At 27.9% G+C, this 12,462-nt stretch overlaps 1 long non-coding RNA gene and 1 pseudogene across 1 annotated transcript; one reads left to right on the top strand and one right to left on the bottom strand.

Annotated features, from left to right (window-relative positions):
• Positions 1–8,388: 8,388 nt before the first annotated feature.
• On the bottom strand, positions 8,389–11,781 carry LOC149515081 (uncharacterized). Its single transcript, XR_016327611.1, has 3 exons — positions 11,014–11,781; positions 10,342–10,382; positions 8,389–8,822 (listed from the first exon to the last, which is right to left on the bottom strand). It is a non-coding gene; the product is annotated as an uncharacterized LOC149515081 (long non-coding RNA).
• On the top strand, positions 8,925–10,017 carry LOC111294825 (7-deoxyloganetic acid glucosyltransferase pseudogene; annotated as a pseudogene).
• Positions 11,782–12,462: the final 681 nt, after the last annotated feature.

Below are 12,462 nucleotides of genomic sequence, written 5' to 3'. Positions count from 1 at the left end.
ATAAAAATAAAAATAAAACAAATAAAATGGAATAGAAAATAAATAAGAAAATTTAGAAAAATAAAATAAATGAAAATTTTAAATGAAAAATAAAATGAAAAAAGAAAAAGAAAAACCTACGATTGAATCAGGTTTGGAGTGCAGATCAGCATGCAGGTCAATGGGTCAACATGCAGATCCTAAACCTTTAGAACGACATCGTTTCGGCACAATATAAAAGCCCAAGTCCTTCGTTTTTCCTCAAAACCACCTCAACATTCTCTTTCTCTCTAGCTTCCTTTTCTTTCACACCTCTCTCTAAAAATCCTAGACCTAGCCACCAAAAATTGGGTTTGATTGTCAGTTCTGGAAAACTGGCCAAAACTTGGCCAAAAACTTTAAACTTCATCGAAAAATTTAACTAAAAAATTCAAACCTTCAAACAAAAATCCAGATTTTTCTAAAAACTCCCTTTTTTCAAATTTTTAAGGATTCCAAATAGCTTTATTTTTCACCAAACTCAAAGACACAACTGTCAACTAATCCTAAAATAAATTCGTCGAAACAATACCAAAACTCAGAAGCAAGACTCTCCTCCCCCTTTTTTTTTTCTGCTCTATGTAATTTAAATATTCATTTATATGGTTCATTTAACACAAATTTAGGGATTTAACAACATTAATCTGTGCCTAAATTTTGGGATTTTATTGTGGTAAATGATTCCACTGATTTTGGTTTCCAATAAAGCCCATCCTTTGTGCCCAATTTGCCTACAAGATTTCAGCAAACTTTTGCTAATCTGTTTTCCTTTTATGAATGAAAGAAATAACAACAATAAGAATAATAATAAGGTTTGGGCCCAAAGCCTATATCTGATCAACAATTATTGGGCTGAAAGCCCAAACGAAATAATACAAAATGCAAGAAACCCAAACAAAAATCCCTCCGAGGTCTGACAATCTAAAAAAGATCTAAATTAATAATTCAATCGTACCCTAGATGGAAATGGATGTCTGCAAAATGTACTTAGTTTTTTAGAAGGTAATGATGCATATTAATTAAGATTAATGGATTGTTAGATGCCATGTGTTATTTATGTTGAAATTTCATAAAATATTTAGTATTTTTATTTAACAGTAACATAATACTCGCACTTTGTTGCAAGCTCATAAATTTTTTATATTTAAGTGTTGATACAATATATTAAATTATGCATTAAATTTTAATATGATATAAAATTAATTACATATTAAAGTACTAAAATAGCCTTATTATTATTTTATGGAAATTTGATATTTTGCGTTTTATGAAAATTATTATAATATCCCTATTAAATTACATATTAAATTAAAGGTTAAATTTAGAAATATACTCTATGGTTAAGGCCGAAATAAAAGTATCCCTTGAGATTTAAAATGTGACACTTAACTACCCTATGATTTATTATATTATTTTTTTACCTAAATTTGTTACTTTTTATGTTTCTTTTAAATTTTTTTCTTTTTTTAATCTGATTTCATACTCTCTCTTTTTAAAAATTCATACTTTCTCTCTAAAAATTCATTTTATCTCTCTAAAATCACGCCATTTCTCTCTCTAAACCCAAACGAATCCACAAACAACAACCTTTAAAACATTAGAAGCTGCACACAACCACCACCATTACAAGTTCACATCACCACCAGACGTAACTAAATTTATACTCTCTCTAAATATTCATACTCTCTCTCTAAAAATTCATTATCCCTTTTTAAAAATTCATACTCTAACCTAACCACCTACAACCATTACCTAGTTGCTTAGTGCCACCACCAATTTGGCTTAAATTACACAGAAATCAACAACACATATCTCTACCAAGCCTCCGCATCCAACACTTAATCACCACCATCATCCAACCAAAACACAGACCCAATTTCCAAACCCCACACAGCCATGAAATCCATATTCATTCAATAACCAAAGCTTAAAACTGCTTAGCTACCAAAGCAAACATATTCTGTTTAGGCAAACAACTTCATAGGCAAACACAATCAGAAATTTAAAAACAATTCAATTGAAAATTGAAGATATCAAATTGTTTTTAGAAATAGCTTTCAGGCGGACACTAGAACTGGTGGTCAATTGATGGTGGCGATTAGTGGTGACTAACAACAATTACAACAATACAGGTGTGACAAGTTCTAGAAAAGCATTGACTGAGTTAAGGATAAAGTCTGGTGGTGATGTGAACTTGTAATGTTGTGGTGGTGGTATAGAGATTCTGGTGGTTTGAAAGTTATTGTTTGTGGATTGGTCTGAGTTTAGAGAAAGAATTCATTTCGTTTTAGAGAAAGAGAATGAAATTTTAGAAAAAAAAAAAGTATGAATTTAGACGAAAAAAACAAAAAATAAAAAGTAATGAAAAAAGTAATGATTTTAGGTAAAAAAACAATAAAACAAATTATAAAATAATTAAGTATCACATTTTAAACTTTAAAGGGTATTTTCATTTTAACCTTAACCACAAGATATATTTCTGAAGTTAACCCTTACATTAATTACATAAGACTTAACTATATATTAAATTATTACAATAAAATAAAAATTAAAAAATATAATGTCATAAATATCTATACAATACATTGAAAGTTGTTTCCTATGATAATTATTATAATGCCCTTCTAATTATTTGATCTAGGGTTTACCCTTGTCCAAAATGACTATAATGCCCCTCATCCTAAAATTAGCTAAAATTTTTATTATACCATCTTACCATAATTACGAAAATACTCCACCACCATAATTAATCAAAATTATGATAATGTCCTCCTACCATGATTAGCCAAAATTATTATAATATCTCTCATACCATAACTAACCAAAAATACTCTAATGCCCCTATTTTAACTAAACATAAAATTAATTGCATATTAAATTATTAAAATACTCATCATGTTGTTTCATAGAAATTTTACATATGACATTTTATTTGAAATTTACTATAATACCATAATTAAATTATGTATTAAATTTTAACATATGTCTAAAATGACTATAATGCTCCTCCTGTAATAATAACAAAAATGCCCTTCCTATATATCATAGTTAGCCAAAATTATTATAATGCCTTTCAATCATAATTATGAAAATATCCTCTTACCATAATTGATTAGAATTACTATAATATACTTCCTACTATAATTACAACAATATCCCTCATTCCATAATTGGCCAAAATTACTTTAATGCTCCTATTAAATTACATATTATTTTTATATTAAAATAATTATAAATATATTCAAAACAATTAAATAATAATAAAAATTTTTGACAAAAAAATAGTTCACCCCACATAACAGGATAGCTATCTCTAGTTTCAATGAAATTAGCACTTGTGATTTATTTTAATTCCACTGTTGAATGTTTTTAATTACCCCTAAAATTAGTGTTTATTATTTTTTAAAAAAACTTATTATGAAAAATAAGTAAAACTATTTTTAAAAAATTTTTAAAACCATCATAATACTTGTGATTTTTTTTTAATTCCATAATTACAAATTTTACTCACTTTTCAAAAATATTAATCATATAATCATTACAATAATCATAAGAAATAATTAACAAATTTTTATTAACTCTTATATTTTATTTTTATTTAATTTTCAAAAATTTTCATTTCTCACTTTTTCTATCATTTTTCATACCATCCACATTTTCATCCATGTAGTTTTTTCATTCCTTTAATGGTTTGTTGGTTGCTATTATGTGTTTTAATGACTTTTTGCTAATGCAACTTTATGATTATATATTTCCTTACTTTATAATTTGTTAGCTACATATTTTGTGATTTTAAGAAATGGTTTCCTTCAACTAGTTATTTTGGTAGTCTATTATATGTTTGATAAATGTTCTTATTAATAAAAATGGCTTTTTTTAATATGCTTCCTAAGTGATTGATGAAATAGAAATGTGGTCTTTTACCATTTTTTACAAATCAATCTAACTGCTTACATTTAGAAAAAAAGAAAAGAAAAACTCCAGCTTCTTCATAGTTTAGGTTAGTTTAAGATTATCTCCAAGATCAAAAGCTTTAATATTATGGAATCGTATGGACTCTTCTACAATTGATTACAATTGTAACTATTTGGATCAAAATAATGCCTTTTTATTAAAATATAATGCCTTTTATTGACAAATTTACACAATTTTATTTTATTTCTTATATTTTTATTTCATTTGAAAGTTATATTTATGTCTCAATAAACTAATTATAGAAAATAGTCTAATAATAAAAAAATCATTTATAAAAATTTTACTAATTAAGGTATTTTAGTTAATCAATTTTAAAAGTTTTAAAATTAAAATTTATTAAAGGTTTTTTAGTTTAATATTTTTAATACTTTTAGAGTTTACATTTTTATTAGATAGATGATTTATATATATAAGGCTACCAAATTTTCAAGCAATTAAAAGCAAAACCCAAAGTTCTAGAGAAAAATCAACTTAAGACATACCCAAAGCCAAAAGCCTAGGTAACTAGAGAAATTTTTGCAAAGATAGAGCAAGAACAATGGCCACAAGCTTCAATTCATGTAATCATCTTCCCTACCCCATTACAAGGTCATGCCAACTCCATGCTTAAGCTAGCTGAGCTATTTGCTTTAGTAGGCCTCAAGGTTACCTTCCTAAACATTGAATACAACCATGATAGACTAGTTCGTCACACTAATATTCATTCCCTTTTTGCCAAATATCCAAGATTCGAATTCGAGACTATACTCGATGATCATCTTTAAGATCATCAACAAGTAGGCAAAGGCATCATAGAGATGATTGAGAGCCTGCTATTGAAAACCAAGTCAATTTTGAGGGAGATGCTGGTTAACATTAAGCCACCTTTGAACTGTATCATAAAAGATGAGATTTTAGGGTTTACACTTGATGTTGTTGATGAACTTGGAATTCCTATTATTCAATTTCATACCATCAGTGTTTTCTTTTATTTGGGCTTATTTTGCCATCCCTGATATGATTGAAGTTGGGAAGCTTCCTTTCAAAGGTATGTGATGATATCTTTTTCAATGAAGAAGTTGAATTCTATTTTATTTTTGTAATTTTACGTACTCAAATGTACTTAGGTTCTTGGAAAGTAATGATGCAAATTTAATTAACATATTTGTTAGATGCCATGCGTTATTTAAGTTGAAATTTTGCAAAATATTTAGTATTGTTATTTAACAGCAACATAGTACCCGTACTTTGTCACAAGCTCATAAATTATCTATATTTATGTGTTGATATAATATATTAAATTATACATTAAATTATAATATGATATAAAATTAATTACATATTAAATCATCAAAATACCCTTGTCATTACTTTATGAAAATTTGATATTTTGTGTTATATGAAAATTATTATAATACTTCTATTAAATTACATATTAAATTAATTACATAAGACTTAACTATATATTAAATTATTGTAATAAAATAAAAATTAAAAAATATAATGTCATAAATATATATACAATACATTGAAAGTTGTTTCCCATGATAATTACTATAATACCCCTATAATTATTTGATCTAGGGTTTATCCTTGTCTAAAATGACTATAATGCCCCTTATCCCATAATTAGCTAAAATTATTATTATGCCTTCTTACCATAATTACAAAAATACTCCACCATCATAATTGATCAAAATTATTATAATATCCTTCTACCACGATTAGCCAAAATTATTATAATATCCCTCATATCATATTTAATCAAATTACTTTAATGCCCCTATTTTAGCAAAATATAAAATTAATTGCATATTAAATTATTAAAATACTCATGATGTTGCTTCATAGAAATTTAAGATGTGACATTTTATTTGAAATTTACTATAATACCCTAATTAAATTATATATTAAATTTTAACACATGTCCAAAATGACTATAATGCCCTTCATATCATAATTACAAAAATGCATTTTCTATATATCATGGTTAGCCAAAATTATTATAACACATTTCAATCATAATTACGAAAATATCATCATACTATAATTAATCAGAATTATTATAGTATACCTCATACCATAATTACAACAATATTCCTCTTTACATAATTGGTCAAAATTACTCTAATGCTCCTATTAAATTACATCTTATTTTTATATTAAAATAATTATAAATATATTCAAAATAATAAAATAATAAATAATAAAAAAAATTTACAAAAAAATAATTCACCCCATGTAATAGGATAGCTATTTCTAGTTTCAATGAAATTAGCACTTGTGATTTATTTTAATTCCACCATCGAATATTTTTAATTACTCTTAAATTTTGTGTTTATTATTTTTTAAAAATTTCTTATGAAAAATAAGTAAAACTATTTTTTTAACATTTTCAAAACCATCACAATACTTGTGATTTTCTTTTAACTTCATAACTAAAAATTTGACTCACTTTTCAAAAATATTAATTATATAATAATCACAATAATCATAAGAAATAATTTACAAATTTTTATTAACTCATATTTTATTTTTATGTTATCAAACAGTCTTAATTTGTAAATTTAAATTTGCCGAAGAAAATAAAATTAAAAAAATGAATATATCAAATGAAATTAAAAAAAAAAAAAACTTATCAAAGGGGTGGCGGAGTCTTACCACACGTAGACCTTTTTTTGGTTTAATATAAATGAATATTTTGTTTTTTTATTAATTCATTGTTTTTTTCTTCTCCAGATAGTCTCCCTCTTAGGGCTGAGCAAATAAACTAAAAAAATAAAACATCGAATCGAATCTGATATGTTTGGATTGGCTCAGTTCAAATTTTTAAATAAATAAATTTGATTTCGGGTTCTAAACATATATCCGAAGCATGCGATTTCAATTTTGGAAAAAATTGTATAAATCCGAATTGAACCACACGTAATATTAATGGCTGCATAGTATATAAATAATATAAAAAAAATCCTGCTTTCAAATTTTCAAAAAGATGCACTTATAACTTTTTAAACTATTATTTAATTGCCAACTTCTGAGTTATGTCAATTGCTTTTTTTAAGGTATAAAAGCTTTTTAATGCAGAGCCTTTTAATTAAAAATATAATTAATCTTAAATCATTTTCTTTTTCAAGACAAGTTTTTCAAACTTGATGTTTTTTTTCGTACTCTACTTTCTTAGCTTCTTGTTTCTTTTTTATTTCATGCTAGTAATTTTTTCAATTTCTTTTGAGCAAAGGCCCTCTTTCGCTTCTTCCTCTTTCTAAATTTTCTCATATTTCTTCAAACTTGATATGGTTTTTGCATCTCCGCCACTTGAATCTAGATTCCGGCGATCATTTGTTGTGACAGCCGTTGTTTTTTTTATCATCGATCGGCTGTCACTGGTGTAAAAAATTTCAAAATAGATCCCCAAAAATTTCTTGTTTTCTCTTTTTTCTTTCTATTTTGATGGATTTTTCATAATCTAATTCAAACTTTCTAGATCTAATTTTAAAGTCACAGCCTAAGATCTCAAAAACATCCTCTTCCGTCCCGAAACCCCCTTTTTGTGATTTTGAATTTTTTTCAGTTGTTTATATTTTGTATTTTGGTTGCTATGTATTTTTGTAATTCTCATTGTGGTTATTTATTTTCAGTTGTGATTTTGATTTTTTCTGGATTGTGTATTTTCTTTTTGATTGCTTGTTTTGCTTCGGTTAGGAAGAGAGTTAAGTTGCAGGTGGTGTTGAGCAAAGGTTGTGGTGGTCTTTTTCTTTTTTTTTTTTCTACAGAAAAAGTGACGAGTTAAGAGTCTAGAGAGAGAACGAGGAGGGCAAATAAGAACCCAAAAAACTAAGGGATTTTATATTTGCAAGAAGAAAGGAATAAAAAAAAAAAAAAAAAGCCAATCAAAAGATGCCATGTGCATAGCTTTAAGAAAAGTAAAGAGTGGCTCAAACGAGTAAAATCAACAGTATGGATGTGTATTACACATGGTAAAAATATATTGATCAGCTGCCACACAAGCGAGTAAATTACTGGTTAGGGATTTAAATTGGGATCGTATTTTTAATTGCGCTGCATCGTTTACTATGATTATAGACATAATATAATTTATCACTGTTATTGCTTTCATTACAATCATAATTTTTTATTAATTTTACACAAGTTACTATAATATATTAATTATAATTATAAACAAAAAAAATTCTTATTTTAAGATTTTTAAAATAATTTATGAATATCATATCTTTTATTTACTTAAATAAAAAATTATTCGTAATTTTTTTAAAATTATAATAAAATGAATAATAAAATTTCCTTCATCAAAAATATGTTTGTCATAAGTAAACATATAGAATGAAATTGAAAAAAAATTTTCTTTAAATTAAAAAATTCCCTCCAAACTTAAAAAAAAAAAAAAAGTTTTGATCCTAAATCAACAAAAATTTCCAATCCATTCCATTTAAATCAAAATTCTCCCTACACCAAAATTTCACAATAAAATAATAAAATACCAATCTTTTGCCCCCCGGTCCCACCAAACCCTTTAGCCCCCATCCAACCACATGTTTCCTTCCATTTTTTCCCCTTAGCCCCTAGCCCTTCAGCCTTTCACAGCATACCTTTATCGTTTTCTACTCTTCCTCTTCCTGTCTTCTCACTTCTCCGTTCTTTTCTCTGTGCTGTTGTCTCTTTCATCTCTTCTCAGACCCAATCAATTAAAACCCCCTAATCCCCAAATTCAAGTTAACACAAGCTTGATGAATAAGCTTAAAGCTTCTCGCCCTCCACTGAACAACAGTTCGACCTCTAGACCTGGGCACCCAGCGGCTGGGAAGCCAAGCCCACGAACCCCTCCCCTCTAGCTGCAGAGTTATGAAATGGATGGTCAGACAATCGATTCAAAAACGAAATGTTCAAGAGAAATAGAACCAACAAAAAAATTGGTAATTTTAAGTTGATTACCTTCAAATTTCAAATTAATTACTGTTTTGTGTTGCTTGATATTGATGATTGAGGCTAAAATTCTGAATTTGGGTGTGTGATTAGAATAATGAAAAAGAAATCGAGAGTTTGGCTAACAGTTATTCCGAAATTGGATTGGCAAAGAATAGGTCCCGAGTTTTTTTGAAATGTAGGTTTCAGAGAACGGAACCTTTTCTTATATAAAAATAGCAGCTCACAGCTAATTCTGTCGAAGACACAAATGTGCTAATTTAAAGTGAGGGTTGAGATTGAAATTCTCAACTGATCAAATAGTTTTCTTATTGGACTAACTTAACAAATTTTTGTTTATCAATTAAAGGAAATGAAGACATGGATTGCCTGATAACAAGTGTTCCAGGCAAGGAAACTTTTCTTAGATGTTGAGATCTTCCAAGTTTCTGCCGAGCCAGTGACATAATGGATTCCACTCTCCAACTTATAGACCAAGAGAAAAGAAAATTTTTCGAGGGCCATGAACTCTTGTTAAACACTTTTGAAGACCTGGAAGGAGCTATACCTGTCACATATGCGGAACAAAGTGTTCAAAATCTACACCGTTGGACCTCTCGTTGCGCACCTGAAGACAAGACTTAGACGAGACAAATGGAACTTTGTTTGATCAATCCTTATATAGTCTGGGAAGCAGGATAGAACTCGCTTGCCATGGCTTGATAAGCAACCAAAGGAATCTGTTGTTTATGTAAGTTTTGGAGCGTTGCAGTTTTTGTCGGGGGAGCAACTCATGGAGTTGTGTTTGGGCCTGTGAATAGTAGAAAAAGGTTTTAGTGGGTTCTAAGGCCTGATCTCATGCCCTGAAAAGAAGGTGAAGGAGAGGGTGTACCGGTGAGAGCTTGTATAAGGGACGAAAGAAAGAGGGTACATGGTGGGTTGGGCTCCACAAGAGGAGGCATTGGCCGATTGCGCCATCGTCGGATTCTTGACTCACAGTGGATGGTCTTTTATGTACCTATTTGTTCCAGAGCTCTATTGGTTCCGCTAATGCCATTGCCTGTGCTACCTTATAATGTATCCTCATTTGAATGTAGCATACGTGGTAGATCATTAACGTCTTTATCAGTCAACGATTCAGACTCAGTCCTATTGAAAACCTCTTCAACAAAAGAGTTTATTATTCTCACCCTCTGTATTAAAAGCCTAGTGATCGTAAGCACACAGATGAACAAACAAACAGTCGGTCGACAGGTTAAAATATATATATATATATATTTATCAACATTTTCATTTGTTTTCATTTTTCCAATGAATAACATAATCAGAAATGCATTTTAAAAGGGAAATTCTATAACATAAAATAATTTTTTTATTTGTTTCTTTCAAAAGATATACCATATTGATGAGATACAAAAAAAAGAAACGAATTCATAGATTTTGACTTACAGTTGAAATAGAGATGTTTAATCAAAATTGTTGAATGTGGGCTGCATCAAGGTAAAACATACATAAATGAACAATAATGTTCCAATAGTCAATCGAAAAGCAACAAAACAACAATTATTTATCACCATTTTCATTTTCTTTTTTATTTTTTTCTCCCTTAATTACATTGGGTACCAGCAGCATACAGAGGGAAAAAAAATAAGAACTTTGTGAAAAAAATGCATTGAACTTAAAATCAAGTGCATTATTAGATTGTAAACATAATAATAACATTATAAAGTAGTTACAATCTAAAAGTTCTTTTCATAACAGTTGTTTATACTATTGTTTTAAAACAACCCAATGTAAAAGTAAAAGCAAATAATCTTATACCATTTATTTACATAATATACACAGATTTATAGCATATAAGAAACAACAATTAAAAAATCATTCATCCAAAAAAGAGCTTTATACGGCGTATTTTAAAAAAAAAAAAAAAAAAAAAAACCTCGCAAAAATAGCTGGCATGTAGGATATGTACCTCGAATTGAAGGCGGTTATTGTCTGAAACAAATCAAAGAAATCGGTACTTCCAAGAAACAACACTTAAAAATTCATTCAACCAAATTAGAGTTTTATTTTGGGTATTTCAAAAAACTTTGTGAAGTAATTGGAATGTCGAATATGTACCTCGAATTGAAGGCGCTTGACTGTGTACCGTCTGAAACAAATCCAAGAAATGGCTGCTCCCAATTATTTTAAAATGCCTTTGTTTTCAATAAATGGGATACAAATCGAGAGATTCTGTAAATGAAATGAAGTAGAAGAAAGATAGGGATTATGGGTTTTTTTTTTTTTTTTTCTTTTTGTCTGGGGATGGTTTAAGTATCGAAGATGAAGGACCCAACCCTAAACTAAAAAGGATTTTTGTGGGATTTTTAAATTACCCGAAAAATCTTTTAAAACCAAAAAGGGATACTGAATCGATTTGTTTTACTGTTGGGTTTAAATTTGAGATATCAAGCATCGCCATTGTTGAAAGATATTAAGAGTTCGAAACCGACAATTAGATAAGAAGAAAAAAGCAGAAAAGATTTGAGCATTTAAAGAACAATAGCAGAAACTTTCTTTAGAATAATCGTTTTGGGATAAAGAAGAGGAAAAGATTTTATTACTTTGGGTTTAATAATAGAACTTGTCCTCTCCTCTTCATGAACAGATCCAATCCGTTAGGGTTGAACTTCTCAAAAAAAATTATTGCAAAATTAAATTTATGATACGGAAAAGGAACGTTTTTGCCATTTCAATATTGATGATTGAATCATTCCCTCTAGCGCTAAAAAGTGGAATTTTGGGATTTTAGGGTCTAATGAATGTAGGCATAAGGGAGAATTCCAAAGAGCAAAAACGAAGACGAAGGGCGTGTTCAGTATAGAAAGCTTTTGTTATTTGAGGAGTTGACACGTGTCAATAAAATTAGATACCGAGAAAAAAAATAGTAATATGTTACATCGTAGAAAATTTATTTAGTCGCGAGCCCAAATCATTTGGGTTCCGACTTAATTTAAGCTCAAGTTAATTGGGTTCAGAACCAATTCAAATTCAATTATTTATTTATTTATTTTTTTATGTTTTTATGTTTTTATTATTTTATATTTTTATTTTATTTAGCATATGTATATAAATCTTATTTATCTTGATTATATATTTATTTTTTATTTTAAATTTTTTTACTTGATTTTTAAATTTTTATTATGGTTTATCCTAAATTTTAATTTCATTTATTTTTAAATATTTTATTTTATCTAAGTAAGAAAAAAATGAGTTGCCGAAATCGATGAGAGGGTCAGAGGTTGGACCAAATTTTTATTCTCAAGAAATAATTCATATCTTAATTTTGAAATTGAATAAACAATTTTTCTTTGAGATAAAATCTAATTTTTAATTCAGTGATAAAGATATAATTTTTTTTTAAGAACCCAATCTCAAATGGAATACTAATCAAACTTGAATTTTCACCTAAATATACACATTTAATTCGCTTCTAAGGTACAAACAACAATGAGAGACCAATCAAACTTTAAAAAATTAAAAGAAATAACAAATAGAAAGATTAATTTTTCTTTTTTAAGTTTTGGT

The sequence above is a fragment of the Durio zibethinus genome, chromosome 14, assembly GCF_047325235.1.
Source record: "Durio zibethinus cultivar Kanyao isolate XHJ-2024 chromosome 14, ASM4732523v1, whole genome shotgun sequence".
Lineage (NCBI taxonomy): Eukaryota > Viridiplantae > Streptophyta > Magnoliopsida > Malvales > Malvaceae > Durio > Durio zibethinus.
The sequence above is the reverse complement of the archived record's forward strand: the minus strand, read 5'-3'. Positions and strand labels throughout refer to the sequence as shown.